The 26380-nt window shown below is 42.3% G+C and overlaps 1 long non-coding RNA gene and 1 pseudogene across 1 annotated transcript; both read right to left on the bottom strand.

The window, feature by feature from the left end:
- Positions 1 to 9172: 9172 nt before the first annotated feature.
- On the bottom strand, positions 9173 to 10163 carry LOC134124409 (uncharacterized). The gene is made up of 2 exons (XR_009955857.1): positions 9890 to 10163; positions 9173 to 9739 (listed from the first exon to the last, which is right to left on the bottom strand). It is a non-coding gene; the product is annotated as an uncharacterized LOC134124409 (long non-coding RNA).
- A 3766-nt stretch (positions 10164 to 13929) lies between these two features.
- LOC134126966 (uncharacterized) lies at positions 13930 to 16928 on the bottom strand (annotated as a pseudogene).
- Between the last annotated feature and the right edge of the window lie 9452 nt (positions 16929 to 26380).

Genomic DNA, 26380 nt, shown 5'->3' with positions numbered 1-26380 from the left:
CATACTGAACAAATATTGCATTCTGGATTCATTTTAAGTCACATGAGGAGTCTTGTGCATGCCAAGAATCAAACCCTGGTTTACTGCGCCAGGGGCCAACGCTCTGCAGATGACCTATATGGTCCAATACAATTTCACAATCGAAACGTCACTCAAATAGGATTGGTGCCTCTCTTGCAAAAATACAGCGAATTTTAATACTTAAATGAGAGCTAAAGGAGAAAATAAAACGCAGTAGGTCACATAAGTTCTGTCGGATGTTCAAGTTGCCCAGAAGGATGAGCGGCGAGCTGTCATCTGGAAGTTGTAACTCTTCCATTCGTTGTAGAAGTAAATAACTTCTTCTCTGGAAGGATCATTTTCCGCTGTGGTCCAGTCGACTTGGGTCTTTGCCACGATTGCCCGCGGTGAAGCCCACCCGTGCCGTGTGGTGGAAGAAAAAAAGAAGGCCAAATTATTACATCCATCGACAGTCACACGATATGGAATGCTGTTGTACGAATGCGGGAAGAAGTCTTTTACAATTATGCAGACAGAACAAAATATACATAAAGAAATGCTTTCCCACCTCGCTGGAGTTGAAAGCCACGTGTCCCATGTGTCATTCCCAGTGATGTCCTCAGACTGGTGGCATGACTTTGCACGGGCCATCTGAAAATATTCGAGCACCAACGTGTATTATCAGAATACGATTATGGCTGTCAACAGATTATAGACAATTAACTAGTTAATCACACGTTTTGAAAACATTTATCTTGATTACAATATTTTTTTCTCTTATATTAACTGTTTACAGTTTAGTAATTTGTTGTTTCAACTCCATAATGAGCTTGACGTGTGTATATTATTTCTTTGGAATGAGGGGCATATTAATCATATCATTTAATGTTAGATTCATGCTCATTGTGAAGGCAATAAATATATAACATATTGAAAAGCATTGAAGACGCACAATACATTACGTGTCATTTAGCTGCGCCCGGCTGCACGCTGCGGGCAGATTATAGACAATGAAGTTAAACAACAAAGTAGTTAAGTTAGCTGCTGCGAGCACGGTTCTACTCAAAGTGTGTAAATAAAGTGATTCAATCGGGCCAAGTTATTTAGGGCACACGGAAACGTAAACAAAGTGGCGTTAATAGCGTGAAGAGGTGTCTTTTGACGCTGTAAAGCTACCGTAGTTAGCTTAGCTAAAAGACGTATGCTGGGTGAGACTGGAGAACGCACAAGGAAAACGTAATCACTCACCGTCAAAGGCGTTTCCACTTCGTTGAGTACATGTGGACGTAAGCACCGGTGTGTAGTTAGCAAGCTGGCTGACTGGCTGCTCCATCCGGCAGCCGCTAGCTCCACTCGCTATCCCAGTTAGCTGTCCGTGCCGTCGAGCAGATATAACAAGCCCTTAAACAAAACGTACCTCACTGGCTGCACACATCCAAGAGGGAATGAGAACACTTTGCTTACATCCACATAGTAGTAATAGTTCCTGAAGTATAGGTATGTAGTTAGCAGTTTAAAATACGGAGCGGTGATACTTTGCCTGTTCAACACAAAACCGGAACATGCGCAGACTACGTGCGCGGCTGTGCGCACGTAGTCTGCGCATGTCCGTCAACCAAGAATAGGGAATTCTGGGTGATGAAGTTCTTTAACTTAAAATTTCCCCGTAACATCTATTTACATCACCAAACGTGTTTGCATCTCCACCCGTATGTTGCAGAATACGTGTATTTAAATCCAGATGTAAATATATTGAACTGTCCGTGTTATTTGTCTAGGTTAGATATGTCAAACCCGCGACACGCTGCCAAACGGCTGCGCCGTGAGCCAGCTGTCCTGCATCAGCCTTACCTTCTTCTGTCAGCTGTATGCGCGGCCACGGAGCAGTTTCTGGCCTTAAACTGAAACGAGTTTGACATACCTGCTCTTAAGTGTACAAAGTCCATAACCTCAGCAAGGAGAGTAAACTGAATCATTTTGTTCGTTAGATCAGAAGACACGCGTTTAAAAAGAGGAGGAAAAAAAAAAAAATTGATTTCGCCGGGACACGATCTCACGACCATAGGATCGGGGGGCGGTTTCTTACCAGGAGAGCTAAACCTTCTGATGGGTTTGAGAATTCGAAAACTCACTGAAATAGGATCGGTCACTCTCCGCCAAAAATACAGGAAATATTCACACTAAAAAAATTATAACTGCCTTCCTGTTTGTTTTAGAGAAAATTCCTCAGAGACTTTTTTAAGTCTCCCTTTAATACATTTGGTAAAAAATCAGCGGACTTGTCGGTCAAACAGGGTGCGGGCGGGGCTTCGTCAAAATCTTCCAGGGGGCGCAATGGAGGCAATTTTTCACTTTTGATCCAAAACTGCACATCAGGTCTGTAAAGGTCATCACGTAGGATACTCACAGAGGTTTTCAAGAGTTTTGGAGTCTGCCGAGGCGCAGAAGATGTGCTTGAACTTTCATGTGAATATGTCGTCGCCACAGCAACAAAGTTGGTCCAAAACTCCCAATTCTCACTGTGAGCCATCGTCACAGTCTTACGTCTTATATTCCCAGATTTGAAGTTGATCAGATTAAAGGGCTAGGAAATGGACATGTAAATGTAGAAACTTTGCATTGACCTAAGCCAATAGGTGGCGCTATACTTTTTCGAAAATCACTGCATGGCATTACTTAAAGGCCTACACAAGCATCATGAATATACATTTATAGCCAGAAATATCAATGTTCCTTGGAGTTATACCATTTTACATTTTGGAAAAAAATCTTCCAAAATTGTCCAAACTGCACGCAAGCTCACGCCCAGGTAGTTTTATGAAAACTCTTGATTTTAATAACTTTTGACCCCAAGGGTGTCAGGAACCAGTTGCCAGATTTTGAAATGGATCGGATTTAAACTCTCGGAGGAGTTCGTTCGTTTGTAAATGCAAAAATTGAAGGAAATGGCCAAAAATACACAGAATCACCACAGCGCCCCCTAATGTTCAAATATTCTGGGAAAATTTGGGGATGTTCTAGGACTCATTGTGAACATGTCCTCAAAATTTGGTGAAAATGACGGTTAGAAAAAAAAAAAGTTATAGGCCTTTGAACTTTCAGGACACATACCTACAAACTTCATTGGTCCATAACTTTATTGAAAAATGAGATATCAACATTCTTTCAATAACTTTTGATCGCATCGAGCCAACGATCATTTTGCCGAAGATTTCGTAAGAATCGGACCAAGCGTCTGGGAGGAGTTCGCAAAAACGTGTTTTTCACAAAATTCAAAATGGCGGCCATAAAACGGTAGGCGCATTTGCATACCATAATTTTTTTTGTGTACAGCACATCCAAGAGAACCTGTGTGAAAAGGTTCCAAGTCGATCGGTAAAAGTAAAAAAAAAAATTAACATTGCGGCCACTTTGGGGGGCGCTAGAGAGTTCTTTTTTCTCTCCTCTAATTGCGGGACCCGAATCATACGTCAATTTTGCGCACTTCTGATGCGCGTGCAAAAATTCAAGAGTTTTTGAACATGATAAAGTCCCCAAAAGTGCGTTCGAAGTGGCGAAATAATAACGAAGAAAAATAATAATTCTTGCAATTTCAATAGGGCTTTCGCCCGACTTGCAGTCGGCTCAGGCCCTAATTAAAGCTGCAAGCAGCGATGAACGGGCCTTCGCCTATTCTCGCACGTCGGGGTGGGGCGGCGGTCGGCCGGGCTCGCGGGTCAAAAAAGACTAAAGAGACTAAACAAATCACTGTCGGGGCTGCCATTCAAACCTAAATCTGCGGCCTCGCGAACGGAATCCACCGACGCCGGGCTGTTGCCCCGCTGCAAAAGACCTGCGGAGTAATTGTTACGGGTCTCGGGCACGATGACCACAATAAGTATCACAGCAACACTTGTCTCGTTCTCCAGTTTGCGTCTGTATAATTGATTCAACACATATACACATCCAGTGCATTTTTCTTGTCCTGTATATCTTAGATATCATAGATGCAGTCTCAATCAAGGTTAATTCCCAGAAATATCCACCTGTAATTACCTTAGCTGTTATTACTGCCTACTATAGTTCCCATTGACCAACTACATAAGGGATATTTCCACACCATGTTGACTATGATAAACGTATACAACTCTTATTCAAATATGGACATTGCACTTTAGAATGTATATTCATTAACTCAGCATGTACCAAACCATATTGTCATGTAAAAAAACCAAAACATGACTAAATAAATCACTGCCCTTGCATACTGAACAAATATTGCATTCTGGATTCATTTTAAGTCACATGAGGAGTCTTGTGCATGCCAAGAATCAAACCCTGGTTTACTGCGCCAGGGGCCAACGCTCTGCAGATGACCTATATGGTCCAATACAATTTCACATTCGAAACATCACTCAAATAGGATTGGTGCCTCTCTTGCAAAAATACAGCGAATTTTAATACTTAAATGAGAGCTAAAGGAGAAAATAAACGCAGTAGGTCACATAAGTTCTGTCGGATGTTCAAGTTGCCCAGAAGGATGAGCGGAGAGCTGTCATCTGGAAGTTGTAACTCTTCCATTCGTTGTAGAAGTAAATAACTTCTTCTCTGGAAGGATCATTTTCCGCTGTGGTCCAGTCGACTTGGGTCTTTGCCACGATTGCCCGCGGTGAAGCCCACCTGTGCCGTGTGGTGGAAGAAAAAAAGAAGGCCAAATTATTACATCCATCGACAGTCACACGATATGGAATGCTGTTGTACGAATGCGGGAAGAAGTCTTTTACAATTATGCAGACAGAACAAAATATACATAAAGAAATGCTTTCCCACCTCGCTGGAGTTGAAAGCCACGTGTCCCATGTGCCATTCCCAGTGATGTCCTCAGACTGGTGGCATGACTTTGCACGGGCCATCTGAAAATATTTGAGCACCAACGTGTATTATCAGAATACGATTATGGCTGTCAACAGATTATAGACAATTGACTAGTTAATCACACGTTTTGAAAACATTTATCTTGATTACAATATTTTTTTCTCTTATATTAACTGTTTACAGTTTAGTAATTTGTTGTTTCAACTCCATAATGAGCTTGACGTGTGTATATTATTTCTTTGGAATGAGGGGCATATTAATCATATCATTTAATGTTAGATTCATGCTCATTGTGAAGGCAATAAATATATAACATATTGAAAAGCATTGAAGACGCACAATACATTACGTGTCATTTAGCTGCGCCCGGCTGCAGGCTGCGGGCCGATTATAGAAAGTTATTTAGGGCACACGGAAACGTAAACAAAGTGGCGCTGATAGCGTGAAGAGGGGTCTTTTATCCCTGTGAAGCTACCGTAGTTAGCTTAGCTAAAAGACGTATGCTGGTCGTTATGAGGTCATCGAATTTAGGTTGCTTTGGGCTGTGCTAAATAAAAACCCTCTTGAATGTAGAACACGACTCACGTCTGGCCTCATATGACAGGCTCTTAATGTTGGCAATTAAGTCCATAGCAAATACTAATACCGTTCTCCCTCAAACAGCTGTTAGAAACGAGCCATTGTTACCACGTTCCCCGCAGTATCCCCGCTATTTAAGTGGGTAAGACTGGAGAACGCACAAGGAAAAAGTCATCACTCACCGTCCAAAGCATCTCCACTTGGTTTAGTCCGTTTGGGTGTAAGCATAGGTGTGTAGTAAGCAGTTTAAAATATAAAATACGGACTGCATACAACTGGACCTGCAGCTGTTCAACGCAGAGGCTCCAATGGCGACCTCTCGCGATAACAGCATTAACTCACGCGACACTACGAGCCGCCCTCTACTCTGCGCATGTCCGTCAACAAAGACTGCTGGGTAATTGAGTTCTTTAACGTAACAGTTCCCCGTAACATCTAGTAAAATCCCAAAACGTGTTTGCATCTCCACCCGTATGTGGCAGAATACGTGTATTTAAATTCAGATGTAAATATATTGAACTGTCCGTGTTATTTGTCCAGGTTAGATGTGTCGTTACTCGCAACCAGCTGCCCGGTCCGCCAGCTGAGTGCCTCAGTCTGCTGTTTGATTCTGTTCATGTGCCACGGAGCAGCTTCTGTCCTTAAACTGAAACGATTTTCACAAACCTGCTCTTAAGTGTAGTTATTTAAGTCAAACACATCAGCAAGGAGCGTAAACTGAATCATTTTGTTCGTTAGATCAGACGACACGCGTTTAAAAAGAGGAGGAAAAAAAAATGATTTCGTCGGGGGTCGATCCCACGATCATAGCATCGGGGGGCCAACACCTTACTCACTGAGCTATTCTTTCAGATGGATTTGAGAATTCGAAAACTCACTGAAATAGGATTGGTCACTCTCCGCCAAAAATACAGGTAATATTCACACTAAAAAAATTATAACTGCCTTCCTGTTTGTTTTAGAGAAAATTCCTCAGAGACTTTTTTAAGTCTCCCTTTAATACATTTGGTAAAAAATCAGCGGACTTGTCGGTCAAACAGGGTGCGGGCGGGGCTTCGTCAAAATCTTCCAGGGGGCGCAATGGAGGCAATTTTTCACTTTTGATCCAAAACTGCACATCAGGTCTGTAAAGGTCATCACGTAGGATACTCACAGAGGTTTTCAAGAGTTTTGGAGTGTGCCGAGGCTCAGAAGATGTGCTTGAACTTTCATGCGAATATGTCGTCGCCACAGCAACAAAGTTGGTCCAAAACTCCCAATTCTCACTGTGAGCCATCGTCACAGTCTTACGTCTTATATTCCCAGATTTGAAGTTGATCAGATTAAAGGGCTAGGAAATGGACATGTAAATGTACAAACTTTGCATTGACCTAAGCCAATAGGTGGCGCTATACTTTTTCGAAAATCACTGCATGGCATTACTTAAAGGCCTACACAAGCATCATGAATATACATTTATAGCCAGAAATATCAATGTTCCTTGGAGTTATACCATTTTACATTTTGGAAAAAAATCTTCCAAAATTGTCCAAACTGCACGCAAGCTCACGCCCAGGTAGTTTTATGAAAACTCTTGATTTTAATAACTTTTGACCCCAAGGGTGTCAGGAACCAGTTGCCAGATTTTGAAATGGATCGGATTTAAACTCTCGGAGGAGTTCGTTCGTTTGTAAATGCAAAAATTGAAGGAAATGGCCAAAAATACACAGAATCACCACAGCGCCCCCTAATGTTCAAATATTCTGGGAAAATTTGGGGATGTTCTAGGACTCATTGTGAACATGTCCTCAAAATTTGGTGAAAATGACGGTTAGAAAAAAAAAAAGTTATAGGCCTTTGAACTTTCAGGACACAAACCTACAAACTTCATTGGTCCATAACTTTATTGAAAAATGAGATATCAACATTCTTTCAATAACTTTTGATCGCATCGAGCCAACGATCATTTTGCCGAAGATTTCGTAAGAATCGGACCAAGCGTCTGGGAGGAGTTCGCAAAAACGTGTTTTTCACAAAATTCAAAATGGCGGCCATAAAACGGTAGGCGCATTTGCATACCATAATTTTTTTTGTGTACAGCACATCCAAGAGAACCTGTGTGAAAAGGTTCCAAGTCGATCGGTAAAAGTAAAAAAAAAAATTAACATTGCGGCCACTTTGGGGGGCGCTAGAGAGTTCTTTTTTCTCTCCTCTAATTGCGGGACCCGAATCATACGTCAATTTTGCGCACTTCTGATGCGCGTGCAAAAATTCAAGAGTTTTTGAACATGATAAAGTCCCCAAAAGTGCGTTCGAAGTGGCGAAATAATAATAATGAATTCTTGCAATTTCAATAGGGCTTTCGCCCGACTTGCAGTCGGCTCAGGCCCTAATTAAAGCTGCAAGCAGCGATGAACGGGCCTTCGCCACTTCTCGCACGTTGGGGTGGGGCGGCGGTCGGCCGGGCTCGCAGTTAAAAAGAAGAAAAAAAACGATGGCTCTAACGGGAAGCGAACCCGGGTCAAAATATTGAAAGTCCTGTGAATAAGCAACGGAGCTACGTGCTGACTTGTGATTGCAAAATCGAAAAGTGACCTAAAAAAAAGGCGATTCACCCACATTGCGTCAGGGCAGAGGGATCAATATTTTGCAGCATTCTTCAATAAACACAATTTAAGTCACATCAGTAGTGTAATTAAATAACTTGGGACGATGTACAAAGTGCAAGACCTGGATAGTGGTTACTTTGAACAGAAATACATTACGTTAGAGCTGGCGTACTCTCACAGCATGAACTGACGCAAGACTACGAGCGCGTCTGTGGCTCCGCTATTTATATCAGTCAGTCAGCTGTGTCATTCTGTTCATGTGCCACGGAGCAGTTTCTGGCCCCAACCTGAAAATAGTTTAACACCCCTGCTCTAAGTGTACAGTTATTTAAAAACCTCAGCAAGGAGAGTTACCTGAATCATTTTGTCCGTTAGATCAGCCGGACACGCGTTTAAAAAAAGGAGGAACACGGACGGGAAATCAGAAGGTCGACCTGGGGCGTCGCGTGAACCGGGCCCCTACATGTGACGACCCTCGATCAGCCAGTTGTCACAGACCTTGTCGTACGGAAAGTCATTCGTTTATTGAAGATCACATTTTCATACAGTCAAGTCACACCCGTGAGTCTCTGTAAAACACGGGAGCTGTGGATTCAGTGTGTGGCTTCAGGCGATAACATGACCATGTTTGAAGTGCTCTGTAAGAAGTGGAGAGCGCGTAACGGTTAGCTGTTGGATCTTAAATGTTATTGTTTGATTCTTTAGCTTGATGCAATATTGAAACGTAGGATCACCTTGGATTAGTCGAGGTACAATGACGACAGCTAACCCCACCTCTTTTGCTCCATCAAGATGTGTAAACTTTTTAACCAAACCCGCTGGATGACGACGTGGCTGTCTTCCTGAAGTGAGCTTTGCTTAATGAATTAATGAATACATTTAGTAAGATCCGCTTCTCCCCCGGGGCATTATATATTGGTGAATTCAAATTGAATCAGTGGAGCCATGTACTTTCAGCTAAAAGTAATATTGCAGTCTTAAGGGAGAGGAGATTCCAGCAATGTTGTCAATGGATTGTCAATTCAGGTTGATAACAAATCCAGGTCTACAGATTCCAAAGCATCAAGCAAACCTATACAACACAGGACTTGTTGTGAATCAATGATCAAAACGTCACCAAAATAACTTTGATCGCCCCCATTCAGTCAAGGCAAGATTATATATATTATTTTATTATAAATGAGCTTATGAGCTTTTTCATATGTGGCATTACAAGCTCTTTACCCAGTTGCTTAATGAACAGCACCATGCATTGTTAGCACTCCTTGCAGAGAAGGGCTGCAATGAGCAAAAAAAAGATCAAGGTACACACTTGACACCGTGAGAGAGAATTAATCACAACAGGTGCTGGGGCAAGTTAGATAAAATAACAAGCAAAATTCAATTGTGGAAGCGCTAGAATAAATCACAACAGGTGCTGGGGCAAGTTAGATGAAATACCAAGCAAAATTCAATTGTGGAAGCGCTAGAATAAATCACAACAGGTGCTGGGGCAAGTTAGAGTTAGTGAGAGCTAAAGGAGAAAATAAACGCAGTAGGTCACATAAGTTCTGTCGGATGTTCAAGTTGCCCAGAAGGATGAGCGGCGAGCTGTCATCTGGAAGTTGTAACTCTTCCATTCGTTGTAGAAGTAAATAACTTCTTCTCTGGAAGGATCATTTTCCGCTGTGGTCCAGTCGACTTGGGTCTTTGCCACGATTGCCCGCGGTGAAGCCCACCTGTGCCGTGTGGTGGAAGAAAAAAAGAAGGCCAAATTATTACATCCATCGACAGTCACACGATATGGAATGCTGTTGTACGAATGCGGGAAGAAGTCTTTTACAATTATGCAGACAGAACAAAATATACATAAAGAAATGCTTTCCCACCTCGCTGGAGTTGAAAGCCACGTGTCCCATGTGCCATTCCCAGTGATGTCCTCAGACTGGTGGCATGACTTTGCACGGGCCATCTGAAAATATTTGAGCACCAACGTGTATTATCAGAATACGATTATGGCTGTCAACAGATTATAGACAATTAACTAGTTAATCACACGTTTTGAAAACATTTATCTTGATTACAATATTTTTTTCTCTTATATTAACTGTTTACAGTTTAGTAATTTGTTGTTTCAACTCCATAATGAGCTTGACGTGTGTATATTATTTCTTTGGAATGAGGGGCATATTAATCATATCATTTAATGTTAGATTCATGCTCATTGTGAAGGCAATAAATATATAACATATTGAAAAGCATTGAAGACGCACAATACATTACGTGTCATTTAGCTGCGCCCGGCTGCACGCTGCGGGGAGATTATAGACAATGAAGTTAAACAACAAAGTAGTTAAGTTAGCTGCTGCGAGCACGGTTCTACTCAAAGTGTGTAAATAAAGTGATTCAATCGGGCCAAGTTATTTAGGGCACACGGAAACGTAAACAAAGTGGCGCTGATAGAGTGAAGAGGGGTCTTTTATCCCCGTGAAGCTACCGTAGTTAGCTTAGCTAAAAGACGTATGCTGGTTGTTATTGTTCAGTGCTAAATAAAAACCCTCTTGAATGTAGAACACAACTCACGTCTGGCCTCATACCATGACAGGCACATTAATGTTGACAATTAACTTCGTTAGCCTTGTGTTCACCTTTCCTGCCGGTCCGTCTCTGACCGTAGTCGGAGTTTGCAGGGGGAGGCGTTGCTGTCTGCTCCAGGGCCAAAGTACTGTCGGCTAAGTAAACTTTGGGGTTAATTCCCTTCGTCCCGGGGTTGGTGAATAAAAGTCCGCTTTACTTTCTTTGAGGATTTATTAATCTAACACTGAGTAACAAAGTTACAGTACAGACAATTCTCCGGCCGCTACATCCACTCCGTCATCACAACAACAACACAACTTCCTCATGCGCTCTCCCCCTCCGTAGCCCGTGCGTGTAGCTCTTAAAGGGGCCGCACCATTTTCTCTAGTAACATCACCATGACGTATGTTGCAGAATACGTCTATTTAAATCCAGATGTAAATATATTGAACTGTCCGTGTTATTTGTCCAGGTTAGATGTGTCGTAACTCGCAACCAGCTGCCCGGTCCGCCAGCTGAGTGCCTCAGTCTGCTGTTTCATTCTGTTCATGTGCCACGGAGCAGCTTCTGTCCTTAAACTGAAACGATTTTCACAAACCTGCTCTTAAGTGTAGTTGTTTAAGTCAAACACATCAGCAAGGAGCGTAAACTGAATCATTTTGTTCGTTAGATCAGACGACACGCGTTTAAAAAGAGGAGGAAAAAAAAATAATTTCGTCGGGAGTCGATCCCACGACCATAGCATCGGGGGGCCAACACCTTACTCACTGAGCTATTCTTTCAGATGGATTTGAGAATTCGAAAACTCACTGAAATAGGATTGGTCACTCTCCGCCAAAAATACAGGAAATATTCACACTAAAAAAATTATAACTGCCTTCCTGTTTGTTTTAGAGAAAATTCCTCAGAGACTTTTTTAAGTCTCCCTTTAATACATTTGGTAAAAAATCAGCGGACTTGTCGGTCAAACAGGATGCGGGCGGGGCTTCGTCAAAATCTTCCAGGGGGCGCAATGGAGGCAATTGTTCACTTTTGATCCAAAACTGCACATCAGGTCTGTAAAGGTCATCACGTAGGATACTCACAGAGGTTTTCAAGAGTTTTGGAGTGTGCCGAGGCTCAGAAGATGTGCTTGAACTTTCATGCGAATATGGCGACGTCACAGCCACAAAGTTGGTCCAAAACTCCCAATTCTCACTGTGAGCCATCGTCACAGTCTTACGTCTTATATTCCCAGATTTGAAGTTGATCAGATTAAAGGGCTAGGAAATGGACATGTAAATGTAGAAACTTTGCATTGACCTAAGCCAATAGGTGGCGCTATACTTTTTCGAAAATCACTGCATGGCATTACTTAAAGGCCTACACAGGCATCATGAATATACATTTCTAGCCAGAAATATCAATGTTCCTTGGAGTTATACCATTTTACATTTTGGAAAAAAATCTTCCAAAATTGTCCAAACTGCACGCAAGCTCACGCCCAGGTAGTTTTATGAAAACTCTTGATTTTAATAACTTTTGACCCCAAGGGTGTCAGGAACCAGTTGCCAGATTTTGAAATGGATCGGATTTAAACTCTCGGAGGAGTTCGTTCATTTGTAAATGCAAAAATTGAAGGAAATGGCCAAAAATACACAGAATCACCACAGCGCCCCCTAATGTTCAAATATTCTGGGAAAATTTGGGGATGTTCTAGGACTCATTGTGAACATGTCCTCAAAATTTGGTGAAAATGACGGTTAGAAAAAAAAAAAGTTATAGGCCTTTGAATTTTCAGGACACAAACCTATAAACTTCATTGGTCCATAACTTTATTGAAAAATGAGATATCAACATTCTTTCAATAACTTTTGATCGCATCGAGCCAACGATCATTTTGCCGAAGATTTCGTAAGAATCGGACCAAGCGTCTGGGAGGAGTTCGCAAAAACGTGTTTTTCACAAAATTCAAAATGGCGGCCATAAAACGGTAGGCGCATTTGCATACCATAATTTTTTTTGTGTACAGCACATCCAAGAGAACCTGTGTGAAAAGGTTCCAAGTCGATCGGTAAAAGTAAAAAAAAAAATTAACATTGCGGCCACTTTGGGGGGCGCTAGAGAGTTCTTTTTTCTCTCCTCTAATTGCGGGACCCGAATCATACGTCAATTTTGCGCACTTCTGATGCGCGTGCAAAAATTCAAGAGTTTTTGAACATGATAAAGTCCCCAAAAGTGCGTTCGAAGTGGCGAAATAATAACGAAGAAAAATAATAATTCTTGCAATTTCAATAGGGCTTTCGCCCGACTTGCAGTCGGCTCAGGCCCTAATTAAAGCTGCAAGCAGCGATGAACGGGCCTTCGCCTATTCTCGCGCGTCGGGGTGGGGCGGCGGTCGGCCGGGCTCGCGGGTCAAAAAAGACTAAAGAGACTAAACGAATCATTCTCGGGGCTGCCATTCAAACCCGAATCTGCGGCCTCGCGAACGGAATCCACCGACGCCGGGCTGTTGCCCCGCTGCAAAAGACCTGCGGAGTAATTGTTACGGGTCTCGGGCACGATGACCACAATAAGTATCACAGCAACACTTGTCTCGTTCTCCAGTTTGCGTCTGTATAATTGATTCAACACATATACACATCCAGTGCATTTTTATTGTCCTGTATATCTTAGATATCATAAATGCAGTCTCATTTAAGGTTAATTCCCAGAAATATCCACCTGTAATTACCTTAGCTGTTATTACGGCCTACTATAGTTCCCATTGACCAACTACATAAGGGATATTTCCACACCATGTTGACTATGATAAACGTATACAACTCTTATTCACATATGGACATTGCAATTTAGAATGTATATTCATTAACTCAGCATGTACCAAACCATATTGTCATGTAAAAAAACCAAAACATGACCAAACATGACTAAATAAATCACTGCCCTTGCATACTGAACAAATATTGCATTCTGGATTCATTTTAAGTCACATGAGGAGTCTTGTGCATGCCAAGAATCAAACCCTGGTTTACTGCGCCAGGGGCCAACGCTCTGCAGATGACCTATATGGTCCAATACAATTTCACAATCGAAACGTCACTCAAATAGGATTGGTGCCTCTCTTGCAAAAATACAGCGAATTTTAATACTTAAATGACAGCTAAAGGAGAAAATAAAACGCAGTAGGTCACATAAGTTCTGTCGGATGTTCAAGTTGCCCAGAAGGATGAGCGGCGAGCTGTCATCTGGAAGTTGTAACTCTTCCATTCGTTGTAGAAGTAAATAACTTCTTCTCTGGAAGGATAATTTTCCGCTGTGGTCCAGTCAACTTTGCCATGATTGTGACGCCAACCTGTGCCGTGTGCTGGAAGAAAAAAAGAAGGCCAAATTATTACATCGATATGTAATGGAATGCTGTTGTAAGAACACAGGAAGAAGGCTTTTACATTACATGTCATTTAGCTGACGCTTTTATCCAAAGCGACGTACAATAAGTGCATTTCCACATAGAGATACAAACTCAGAAGAACAAGTAACAAGAAAGTACATTTTTCATTAACTAAGCAGTTTCAAAACATGTTAAAGATAAGTGGCATTATAAGTACAATTTAAGTGCTACCATTTGTTAGTGCTACGGTTTGCTAGTGTTTTAGTCAAGGTAGAGTCTAAAAAGGTGTGTCTTGAGTTTTCGACGGAAGATGGAGAGGCTCTCTGCAGTCCTGATGTCATCAGAGAGCTCGTTCCACCATCTGGGAGCCAGGACAGCAAAGAGTCGCGATCTCGTCGAGTGCTTTTCTCTCAGTGAGGGAGGAACAAGCAGCGTGGCAGATGCAGATCGGAGTGTGTGGGTTGGGATGTAGGGTTTAACCATGTCCCGGATGTAGACTGGTCCCGATCCATTCACAGCGTGGTACGTCAGTACCAATGCTTTGAACTGGATGCGGGGAGCCACTAGTAACCAATGAAGAGAACGGAGAAGCGGTGTGGTGTGGGAGTATTTCAGAAGGTTGAAGACCAGTCGAGCTGCTGCATTCTGGATGAGCTGCAGTGGTCGTATGGCGGTAGCAGGGAGACCCGCCAGCAGAGAGTTACAGTAGTCGAGGCGAGAGATGACAAGAGCCTGAATCTGTACCTGCGCCGCCTTCTGAGTGAGAAGGGGTCGTATTCTCCTGATGTTAACGGTGTTCGCCAAAGTTAACAGTCAGGTCCTGAGTGGGCGAGTTTTTTCCAGGGAAGAGAAGTAGTTCAGTCTTGTCGGGGTTGATCTTCAGGTGATGGGCGGACATCCACTGGGAGATGTCAGTCAGACATGCAGAGATCCGTGCCGCCACCTGAGTGTCCGAGTCGGGGAAGGAGAGAATTAGTTGGGTGTCTGTGTTTTACAATTATGCAGACAGAACAAAATATACATAAAGAAATGCTTTCCCACCTCGCTGGAGTTGAAAGCCACGTGTCCAATGTGCCATTCCCATTGATGGTGGCATGACTTTGCACGTGGCATCTGAAAGTATTTGAGCACCAACATGTATTATCAGAATACGATTAGGGCTGTCAACAGATTATAGACAATTAACTAGTTAATCACACATTTTGTAAAACATTTATCTTGATAACAATATTTTTTTCTCTTATATTAACTGTTTACAGTTTAGTAATTTGTTGTTTCAACTCCATAATGAGCTTGACGTGTGTATATTATTTCATTGGAATGAGGGGCATATTAATCATATCATTTAATGTTAGATTCATGCTCATTGTGAAGGAAATGAATATATAACATATTGAAAAGCATTGAAGACGCACATTACATTACGTGTCATTTAGCTGACGCTTTTAAACAACAAAGTAGTTAGTTAGCTGCTGCGAGTAGTAGTGTGTAAATAAAGTGATTCAATCGGGCCAAGTTATTTAGGGCACACGGAAACGTAAACAAAGTGGCGCTAATAGCGTGAAGAGGTGTCTTTTATTCCCGTGAAGCTACCGTAGTTAGCTTTACAGGAACAAAATACGTATGCTAGTTGATGTTCTTCAAGCATAGCATAGGCTGCCCTGGGCTGTGCTAAATAGTGCACAGCAGCCACAGCCGGCAGTAAACTCAAATTAGTGTGACAAATCTGCTCTAAAGTGTAGTTATTTAAGTCAATAACCTCAGCAAATAGAGTAATCTGAACCACTTTGTTCGTTAGATCAGCCGGAGACGCGGAAAAAAAGAGATGTTTGTGACGGGACGTCCCTTAAGCAGCTGTTAGCATGTTTACAGTATCCCCGCTATTTAAGTGGGTAAGACTGAAGAACGCACAAGGAAAAAGTCATCACTCACCTACCAAAGCGTTTCCACTTGGTTTAGTCCGTTTGGATTTAAGCATAGGTGTGTAGTTAGCAAGCTGGCTGACTGGCTGCTCCATCCGGCAGCCGCTAGCTTCTCTCGCTACCCCAGTTAGCTCTCCGTGCCGTCGAACAGATATAACAAGCCCTTAAACAAAACGTACCTAAATGGCTGCACACATCCAAGAGGGAATGAGAACACTTTACTTCAGGAACTATTACTACTGTGAAAGCTACCTTAAAATGATGATCCCGTTGCTGAGTTTTACCGTAAATTAGGACTTCACACACATGGTGGATCTGTGACATGTGTCCGCGTAAAACATGTCCCCCCCGAAACTAACCACGTAAAATTAGTTCCTACCCAAAAAACGAAACAAATATGTCTGTGCACAAACCACACAACAAATAAACAAGTTCATGAAGATATGATACAAACGACACGAATTACATTCACCTCACCAAGGAAAGTAAACTAAATCCCTTTGTTCGTTAGTTCAGCTGAACACGCAGTTAAAAAGAAGAAGAAAAAAAACACTATGGCTCTAACGGGAAGCGAACCCGGATCAAAATATTGAAAGTCCTGTGTCTAACCAACGGAGCTACGTGTCGAGCCGTGATTACGAAATCGAAAAGTGACCTAAAAAAAGAAGATTCACACACATTGCGTCAGGTCAGGGAGGTCGATCTGTGGAGACAATATTTTGAAGCATTGTTCAATAAACACAATTTAAGTCACATCAGGAGTCTAATTAATTATGTTGGGGCGATGTACAAAGTGCAAGAACTGAATAAAGACCAGTCCGCCACCCGACTGCAAACGCCAGCTCACTGACGTCTCCCAGCAGCTCCACATACGGCAGCTGTGCCAGCCGTATGTGGCTGAAACGAGTGTGACACAGCTGCTCTAACGTGTACAGTTATTTAACCTCAGCAAGGAGAGTTACCTGAATCATTTTGTCCGTTAGATCAGCCGGACACGCGTTTAAAAAAAGAAGTAACAAAAAAAAAAGTATGATTTCGTCGGGACTCGATCTCACGACCATAGGATCGGGGGGCGGTCTCTTACCAGGAGAGCTAAATCCTCTGATGGCTTTGAGAATTCGAAAACTCACTCAAATAGGATTGGTCACTCTCCGCCAAAAATTCAGGTAATATTCACACTAAAAAAATTATAACTGCCTTCCTGTTTGTTTTAGAGAAAATTCCTCAGAGACTTTTTTAAGTCTCCCTTTAATACATTTGGTAAAAAATCAGCGGACTTGTCGGTCAAACAGGGTGCGGGCGGGGCTTCGTCAAAATCTTCCAGGGGGCGCAATGGAGGCAATTTTTCACTTTTGATCCAAAACTGCACATCAGGTCTGTAAAGGTCATCACGTAGGATACTCACAGAGGTTTTCAAGAGTTTTGGAGTGTGCCGAGGCTCAGAAGATGTGCTTGAACTTTCATGCGAATATGGCGACGTCACAGCCACAAAGTTGGTCCAAAACTCCCAATTCTCACTGTGAGCCATCGTCACAGTCTTACGTCTTATATTCCCAGATTTGAAGTTGATCAGATTAAAGGGCTGGGAAATGGACATGTAAATGTACAAACTTTGCATTGACCTAAGCCAATAGGTGGCGCTATACTTTTTCGAAAATCACTGCATGGCATTACTTAAAGGCTTACACAAGCATCATGAATATACATTTATAGCCAGAAATATCAATGTTCCTTGGAGTTATACCATTTTACATTTTGGAAAAAAATCGTCCAAAATTGTCCAAACTGCACGCAAGCTCACGCCCAGCTGGTTTTATGAAAACTCTTGATTTTAATAACTTTTGACCCCAAGGCTGTCAGGAACCAGTTGCCAGATTTTTAAATGGATCGGATTTAAACTCTCGGAGGAGTTCGTTCGTTTGTAAATGCAAAAATTGAAGGAAATGGCCAAAAATACACAGAATCACTACAGCGCCCCCTAATGTTCAAATATTCTGGGAAAATTTGGGGATGTTCTAGGACTCATTGTGAACATGTCCTCAAAATTTGGTGAAAATGGGGGTTGGAAAAAAAAAAGTTATAGGACTTTGAACTTTCAGGACACAAACCTACAAACTTCATTGGTCCATAACTTTATTCAAAAATGAGATATCAACATTCTTTCAATAACTTTTGATCGCATCGAGCCAACGATCATTTTGCCGAAGATTTCGTAAGAATCGGATCAAGCGTCTGGGAGGAGTTCGCAAAAACGTGTTTTTCACAAAATTCAAAATGGCGGCCATAAAACGGTAGGCGCATTTGCATACCATAATTTTTTTTGTGTACAGCACATCCAAGAGCACCTGTGTGAAAAGGTTCCAGGTCGATCGGTAAAAGTAAAAAAATCAATTAACATTGCGGCCACTTTGGGGGGCGCTAGAGAGTTCTTTTTTTTCTCCTCTAATTGCGGGACCCCAATCATACGTCAATTTTGCGCACTTCTGATGCGCGTGCAAAAATTCAAGAGTTTTTGAACATGATGAAGTCCCCAAAAGTGCGTTCGAAGTGGCGAAATAATAATAATTAAAGCTGCAAGCAGCGATGAACGGGCCTTCGCCTATTCTCGCACGTCGGGGTGGGGCGGCGGTCGGCCGGGCTCGCGGGTCAAAAAAGACTAAAGAGACTAAACAAATCACTCTCGGGGCTTCCATTCAAACCTGAATCTGCGGCCTCGCGAACGGAATCCACCGACGCCGGGCTGTTGCCCCGCTGCAAAAGACCTGCGGAGTAATTGTTACGGGTCTCGGGCACGATGACCACAATAAGTATCACAGCAACACTTGTCTCGTTCTCCAGTTTGCGTCTGTATAATTGATTCAACACATATACACATCCAGTGCATTTTTCTTGTCCTGTATATCTTAGATATCATAGATGCAGTCTCAATCAAGGTTAATTCCCAGAAATATCCACCTGTAATTACCTTAGCTGTTATTTCTGCCTACTATAGTTCCTATTGACCAACTACATAAGGGATATTTCCACACCATGTTGACTATGATAAACGTATACAACTCTTATTCACATATGGACGTTGCACTTTAGAATGTGTATTGATTAACTCGGCATGTACCAAACCATATTGACAAGTAAAAAAAACAAAATATGACTAAACATGACTGAATAAATCACCGCCCAAAACATGTTAAAGATAAGTGGCATTATAAGTACAATTTAAGTGCTACCATTTGTTAGTGCTACGGTTTGCTAGTGTTTTAGTCAAGGTAGAGTCTAAAAAGGTGTGTCTTGAGTTTTCGACGGAAGATGTAGAGGCTCTCTGCGGTCCTGATGTCATCAGAGAGCTCATTCCACCATCTGGGAGCAGGACAGCAAAGAGTCGCCATCTCGTCGAGTGCTTTTCTCTCAGTGAGGGAGGAACAAGCAGCTTGCCAGATGCAGATCGGAGTGCGTGGGTTGGGATGCAGGGTTTCACCATGTCCCGGATGTAGACTGCTCCCGATCCATTCACAGCGTGGTCCGTCAGTACCAATGCTTTGAACTGCATGCGGGCAGCCACTCGTATCCAAAGAAGAGAGCGGAGAAGTGGTGTGGGAGTATTTTGGAAGGTTGAAGACCAGTCGAGCTGCTGCATTCTGGATGAGCTGCAGTGGTCGAATGGCGGCAGCAGGGAGACCTGCCAGCAGAGAGTTACAGTAGTATTTGGTGTATTATCAGAATACGATTAGGGCTGTCAACAGATTATAGACAATTAACTAGTTAATCACACATTTTGAAAAACATTTATCTTGATTACAATATTTTTTTCTCTTATATTAACTGTTTACAGTTTAGTAATTTGTTGTTTCAACTCCATAATGAGCTTGACGTGTGTATATTATTTCATTGGAATGAGGGGCATATGAATCATATCATTTAATGTTAGATTCATGCTCATTGTGAAGGAAATGAATATATAACATATTGAAAAGCATTGAAGACGCACATTACATTACGTGTCATTTAGCTGACGCTTTTAAACAACAAAGTAGTTAGTTAGCTGCTGCGAGCACGGTTCTACTCAGTGTGTAAATAAAGTGATTCAATCGGGCCAAGTTATTTAGGGCACACGGAAACGTAAACAAAGTGGCGTTAATAGCGTGAAGAGGTGTCTTTTGACGCTGTAAAGCTACCGTAGTTAGCTTAGCTAAAAGACGTATGCTGGGTGAGACTGGAGAACGCACAAGGAAAACGTAATCACTCACCGTCAAAGGCGTTTCCACTTCGTTGAGTACATGTGGACGTAAGCACCGGTGTGTAGTTAGCAAGCTGGCTGACTGGCTGCTCCATCCGGCAGCCGCTAGCTCCACTCGCTATCCCAGTTAGCTGTCCGTGCCGTCGAGCAGATATAACAAGCCCTTAAACAAAACGTACCTCACTGGCTGCACACATCCAAGAGGGAATGAGAACACTTTGCTTACATCCACATAGTAGTAATAGTTCCTGAAGTATAGGTGTGTAGTTAGCAGTTTAAAATACGGAGCGGTGATACTTTGCCTGTTCAACACAAAACCGGAACATGCGCAGACTACGTGCGCGGCTGTGCGCACGTAGTCTGCGCATGTCCGTCAACCAAGAATAGGGAATTCTGGGTGATGAAGTTCTTTAACTTAAAATTTCCCCGTAACATCTATTTACATCACCAAACGTGTTTGCATCTCCACCCGTATGTTGCAGAATACGTGTATTTAAATCCAGATGTAAATATATTGAACTGTCCGTGTTATTTGTCTAGGTTAGATATGTCAAACCCGCGACACGCTGCCAAACGGCTGCGCCGTGAGCCAGCTGTCCTGCATCAGCCTTACCTTCTTCTGTCAGCTGTATGCGCGGCCACGGAGCAGTTTCTGGCCTTAAACTGAAACGAGTTTGACATACCTGCTCTTAAGTGTACAAAGTCCATAACCTCAGCAAGGAGAGTAAACTGAATCATTTTGTTCGTTAGATCAGAAGACACGCGTTTAAAAAGAGGAGGAAAAAAAAAAAATTGATTTCGCCGGGACACGATCTCACGACCATAGGATCGGGGGGGCGGTTTCTTACCAGGAGAGCTAAACCTTCTGATGGGTTTGAGAATTCGAAAACTCACTGAAATAGGATCGGTCACTCTCCGCCAAAAATACAGGAAATATTCACACTAAAAAAATTATAACTGCCTTCCTGTTTGTTTTAGAGAAAATTCCTCAGAGACTTTTTTAAGTCTCCCTTTAATACATTTGGTAAAAAATCAGCGGACTTGTCGGTCAAACAGGGTGCGGGCGGGGCTTCGTCAAAATCTTCCAGGGGGCGCAATGGAGGCAATTTTTCACTTTTGATCCAAAACTGCACATCAGGTCTGTAAAGGTCATCACGTAGGATACTCACAGAGGTTTTCAAGAGTTTTGGAGTGTGCCGAGGCTCAGAAGATGTGCTTGAACTTTCATGCGAATATGGCGACGTCACAGCCACAAAGTTGGTCCAAAACTCCCAATTCTCACTGTGAGCCATCGTCACAGTCTTACGTCTTATATTCCCAGATTTGAAGTTGATCAGATTAAAGGGCTGGGAAATGGACATGTAAATGTACAAACTTTGCATTGACCTAAGCCAATAGGTGGCGCTATACTTTTTCGAAAATCACTGCATGGCATTACTTAAAGGCCTACACAAGCATCATGAATATACATTTATAGCCAGAAATATCAATGTTCCTTGGAGTTATACCATTTTACATTTTGGAAAAAAATCGTCCAAAATTGTCCAAACTGCACGCAAGCTCACGCCCAGGTGGTTTTATGAAAACTCTTGATTTTAATAACTTTTGACCCCAAGGCTGTCAGGAACCAGTTGCCAAATTTTGAAATGGATCGGATTTAAACTCTCGGAGGAGTTCGTTCGTTTGTAAATGCAAAAATTGAAGGAAATGGCCAAAAATACACAGAATCACCACAGCGCCCCCTAATGTTCAAATATTCTGGGAAAATTTGGGGATGTTCTAGGACTCATTGTGAACATGTCCTCAAAATTTGGTGAAAATGACGGTTAGAAAAAAAAAAAGTTATAGGCCTTTGAACTTTCAGGACACAAACCTACAAACTTCATTGGTCCATAACTTTATTGAAAAATGAGATATCAACATTCTTTCAATAACTTTTGATCGCATCGAGCCAACGATCATTTTGCCGAAGATTTCGTAAGAATCGGACCAAGCGTCTGGGAGGAGTTCGCAAAAACGTGTTTTTCACAAAATTCAAAATGGCGGCCATAAAACGGTAGGCGCATTTGCATACCATAATTTTTTTTGTGTACAGCACATCCAAGAGAACCTGTGTGAAAAGGTTCCAAGTCGATCGGTAAAAGTAAAAAAAAAAATTAACATTGCGGCCACTTTGGGGGGCGCTAGAGAGTTCTTTTTTCTCTCCTCTAATTGCGGGACCCGAATCATACGTCAATTTTGCGCACTTCTGATGCGCGTGCAAAAATTCAAGAGTTTTTGAACATGATAAAGTCCCCAAAAGTGCGTTCGAAGTGGCGAAATAATAATAATGAATTCTTGCAATTTCAATAGGGCTTTCGCCCGACTTTCAGTCGGCTCAGGCCCTAATTAAAGCTGCAAGCAGCGATGAACGGGCCTTCGCCTATTCTCGCACGTCGGGGTGGGGCGGCGGTCGGCCGGGCTCGCGGGTCAAAAAAGACTAAAGAGACTAAACAAATCATTCTCGGGGCTGCCATTCAAACCCGAATCTTTGGCCTCGCGAACGGAATCCACCGACGCCGGGCTGTTGCCCCGCTGCAAAAGACCTGCAGAGTAATCATTACGGGTCTCGGGCACGATGACCACGATAACAAAAAGATGCATTCCTGTAAAATAAAGGTAGAGTCTGAAGCGCAAGAATCACAGCAAACGCTCGTCTCGTTCTCCAGTTTGCGTCCGTATAATTGATTCAACACACGTACAGTTTACATCCAGTGCATTTTTCTTGTCCTGTATATCTTATAGACGCAGTCTCAATCAAGGTTAATTCACACCTTGGTTTAGTCGAGGTAGAAGGACGACAGCTAACCCCACCTCTTTTGCTCCATCAAGATATGTTAACTTTTTAACCAAACCCGCTGGATGACGAAGTGGCTGTCTTCCTGAAGAGAGCTTTGCTGAATGAAATAATTAATAATACATTGACTAAGATACACTCTTCCTCCAGGGCTTAATATATTGGTAAGTTCAGTTTGAATCAGTTAAGCCATGTAGAAACTTTGCATTGACCCAAGTCATTAAAATTAAAAAAGTTCCAAGCCATCCAGGCCTATATGTCGTCAAGACAATTGAGTAGTTGTCCAACAGAGTTATCCTTTTTTGTTTTAAGATAAAAACCATAGCTGTTATTACTGCCTAATATAGTTCCAATTGACCAACTACATGAGACATTTCCACACCATATTGACCGTGCAATCTCTTCTTCAAACTCCGTTTGAAAGAAGACCACTGGCTGAAAAACAAAAAATAAAAGAAATGGGACCGGACCAGCCACAAATTAACATCAGACAGCAGGTGAAAGACAAGGAAGCGTCGTACACTAGAGGCTTTTCGCGGACATGGTACACTAGGAAGCCGTGGCTAACCGGCTGTGGAGTAACTAACTCGCTGTTTTGCTTCCCTTGTTTGCTTTTTAAAACCGCAGCGACCGATCGAGTCTGGTGTGAAAACGGTGTTCAGGACATGAAACATTTCATCTCATCTGCTCCTCCAAGCACTCACCATCTCATCTGCTCCTCCAAGCACTCAGCATCTTATCTGCTCCTCCAAGCACTCAGCATCTCCTCTGCTCCTCCAGGCACTCAGCATCTCCTCTGCTCCTCCAGAGATGCTGTTGTGTCCCTGGAGGAGCAGAGGAGATGCTGTTGTGTCTCTGGAGGAGCAGAGGAGATGCTGTTGTGTCCCTGGAGGTGCAGAGGAGATGCTGTTGTGTCCCTGGAGGAGCAGAGGAGATGCTGTTGTGTCTCTGGAGGAGTTTTATGTTTTTTTTGTGTGTCTGTCTTAGAGGTGGTTTGCTGTACGATTTATGTGAACACTGGAGACAATGTAAATAATTTTTATTGACTTGCTCACCATTACAATTGGTAATGCACAGTCTTCTTCATCTAGTGGTTACTCCATGTAATAACAGCGACTATTTGCCTCTTTGTGTATATTGAATATTGACGCAAATTACAGCAATTATAAGTTCACCTTGTATGACTTGGTTTCCTAATATGATGTGTATGACTTGGTATGACCTTGTCTTTGAAAGAACAATATTTGAAATCTACAAGGACATTCTAAATTCATAATAATTACATTAGATGCTATTTGTTTTTAAGTCGTTACTTTGGTGTTAATGTAATAAATAAACGGCAGAAATCTCCCTCAGCCCCCCCTACTTTTTCCATCACCAGCCGCCACTGCTTAACAGTAACCCGTAATATCACAAAACGTGTTTGCATCTCCACCCGTATGTTGCTTCCCAACGGAGCCACCAGCTCACTGTGATTACGCAATACAAAATGGCGGAGAGTGCGATCTTTGGGGACTATATTTTGCAGCATTGTTCAATAAACACAATTGAAGTCACATCAGGAGTCTAATTAATTAAGAAAGGGCGATGTACAAAGTGCAAAACATGAATAGCGGTTACTTTGAACAGAAATACATTACGTTAGAGCTGGCAAACGCCAGGTCACTCACGTCTCCCCCTCCAGCTCCACACATACGGCAGCTGTGCCCAGCAGCCGTATGTGGCTGAAACGAGTGTGACACAGCTGCTCTAAGTGTACAGTTATTTAAAAACCTCAGCAAGGAGAGTTACCTGAATCATTTTGTCCGTTAGATCAGCCGGACACGCGTTTAAAAAAAGAAGTAACAAAAAAAAATATGATTTCGTCGGGACTCGATCTCACGACCATAGGATCGGGGGGCGGTCTCTTACCAGGAGAGCTAAACCCTCTGATGGCTTTGAGAATTCGAAAACTCACTGAAATAGGATTGGTCACTCTCCGCCAAAAATTCAGGTAATATTCACACTAAAAAAATTATAACTGCCTTCCTGTTTGTTTTAGAGAAAATTCCTCAGAGACTTTTTTAAGTCTCCCTTTAATACATTTGGTAAAAAATCAGCGGACTTGTCGGTCAAACAGGGTGCGGGCGGGGCTTCGTCAAAATCTTCCAGGGGGCGCAATGGAGGCAATTTTTCACTTTTGATCCAAAACTGCACATCAGGTCTGTAAAGGTCATCACGTAGGATACTCACAGAGGTTTTCAAGAGTTTTGGAGTGTGCCGAGGCTCAGAAGATGTGCTTGAACTTTCATGCGAATATGGCGACGTCACAGCCACAAAGTTGGTCCAAAACTCCCAATTCTCACTGTGAGCCATCGTCACAGTCTTACGTCTTATATTCCCAGATTTGAAGTTGATCAGATTAAAGGGCTGGGAAATGGACATGTAAATGTACAAACTTTGCATTGACCTAAGCCAATAGGTGGCGCTATACTTTTTCGAAAATCACTGCATGGCATTACTTAAAGGCCTACACAAGCATCATGAATATACATTTATAGCCAGAAATATCAATGTTCCTTGGAGTTATACCATTTTACATTTTGGAAAAAAATCGTCCAAAATTGTCCAAACTGCACGCAAGCTCACGCCCAGGTGGTTTTATGAAAACTCTTGATTTTAATAACTTTTGACCCCAAGGCTGTCAGGAACCAGTTGCCAAATTTTGAAATGGATCGGATTTAAACTCTCGGAGGAGTTCGTTCGTTTGTAAATGCAAAAATTGAAGGAAATGGCCAAAAATACACAGAATCACCACAGCGCCCCCTAATGTTCAAATATTCTGGGAAAATTTGGGGATGTTCTAGGACTCATTGTGAACATGTCCTCAAAATTTGGTGAAAATGACGGTTAGAAAAAAAAAAAGTTATAGGCCTTTGAACTTTCAGGACACAAACCTACAAACTTCATTGGTCCATAACTTTATTGAAAAATGAGATATCAACATTCTTTCAATAACTTTTGATCGCATCGAGCCAACGATCATTTTGCCGAAGATTTCGTAAGAATCGGACCAAGCGTCTGGGAGGAGTTCGCAAAAACGTGTTTTTCACAAAATTCAAAATGGCGGCCATAAAACGGTAGGCGCATTTGCATACCATAATTTTTTTTGTGTACAGCACATCCAAGAGAACCTGTGTGAAAAGGTTCCAAGTCGATCGGTAAAAGTAAAAAAAAAAATTAACATTGCGGCCACTTTGGGGGGCGCTAGAGAGTTCTTTTTTCTCTCCTCTAATTGCGGGACCCGAATCATACGTCAATTTTGCGCACTTCTGATGCGCGTGCAAAAATTCAAGAGTTTTTGAACATGATGAAGTCCCCGAAAGTGCGTTCGAAGTGGCGAAATAATAATAATAATAATAATAATTAAAGCTGCAAGCAGCGATGAACGGGCCTTCGCCT

This window comes from Pungitius pungitius, chromosome 1, assembly GCF_949316345.1.
Source record: "Pungitius pungitius chromosome 1, fPunPun2.1, whole genome shotgun sequence".
NCBI classification, from domain to species: Eukaryota; Metazoa; Chordata; class Actinopteri; order Perciformes; family Gasterosteidae; genus Pungitius; species Pungitius pungitius.
Note: the sequence above shows the minus strand (reverse complement) of the source record. Positions and strands in the feature narration are given on the sequence as shown.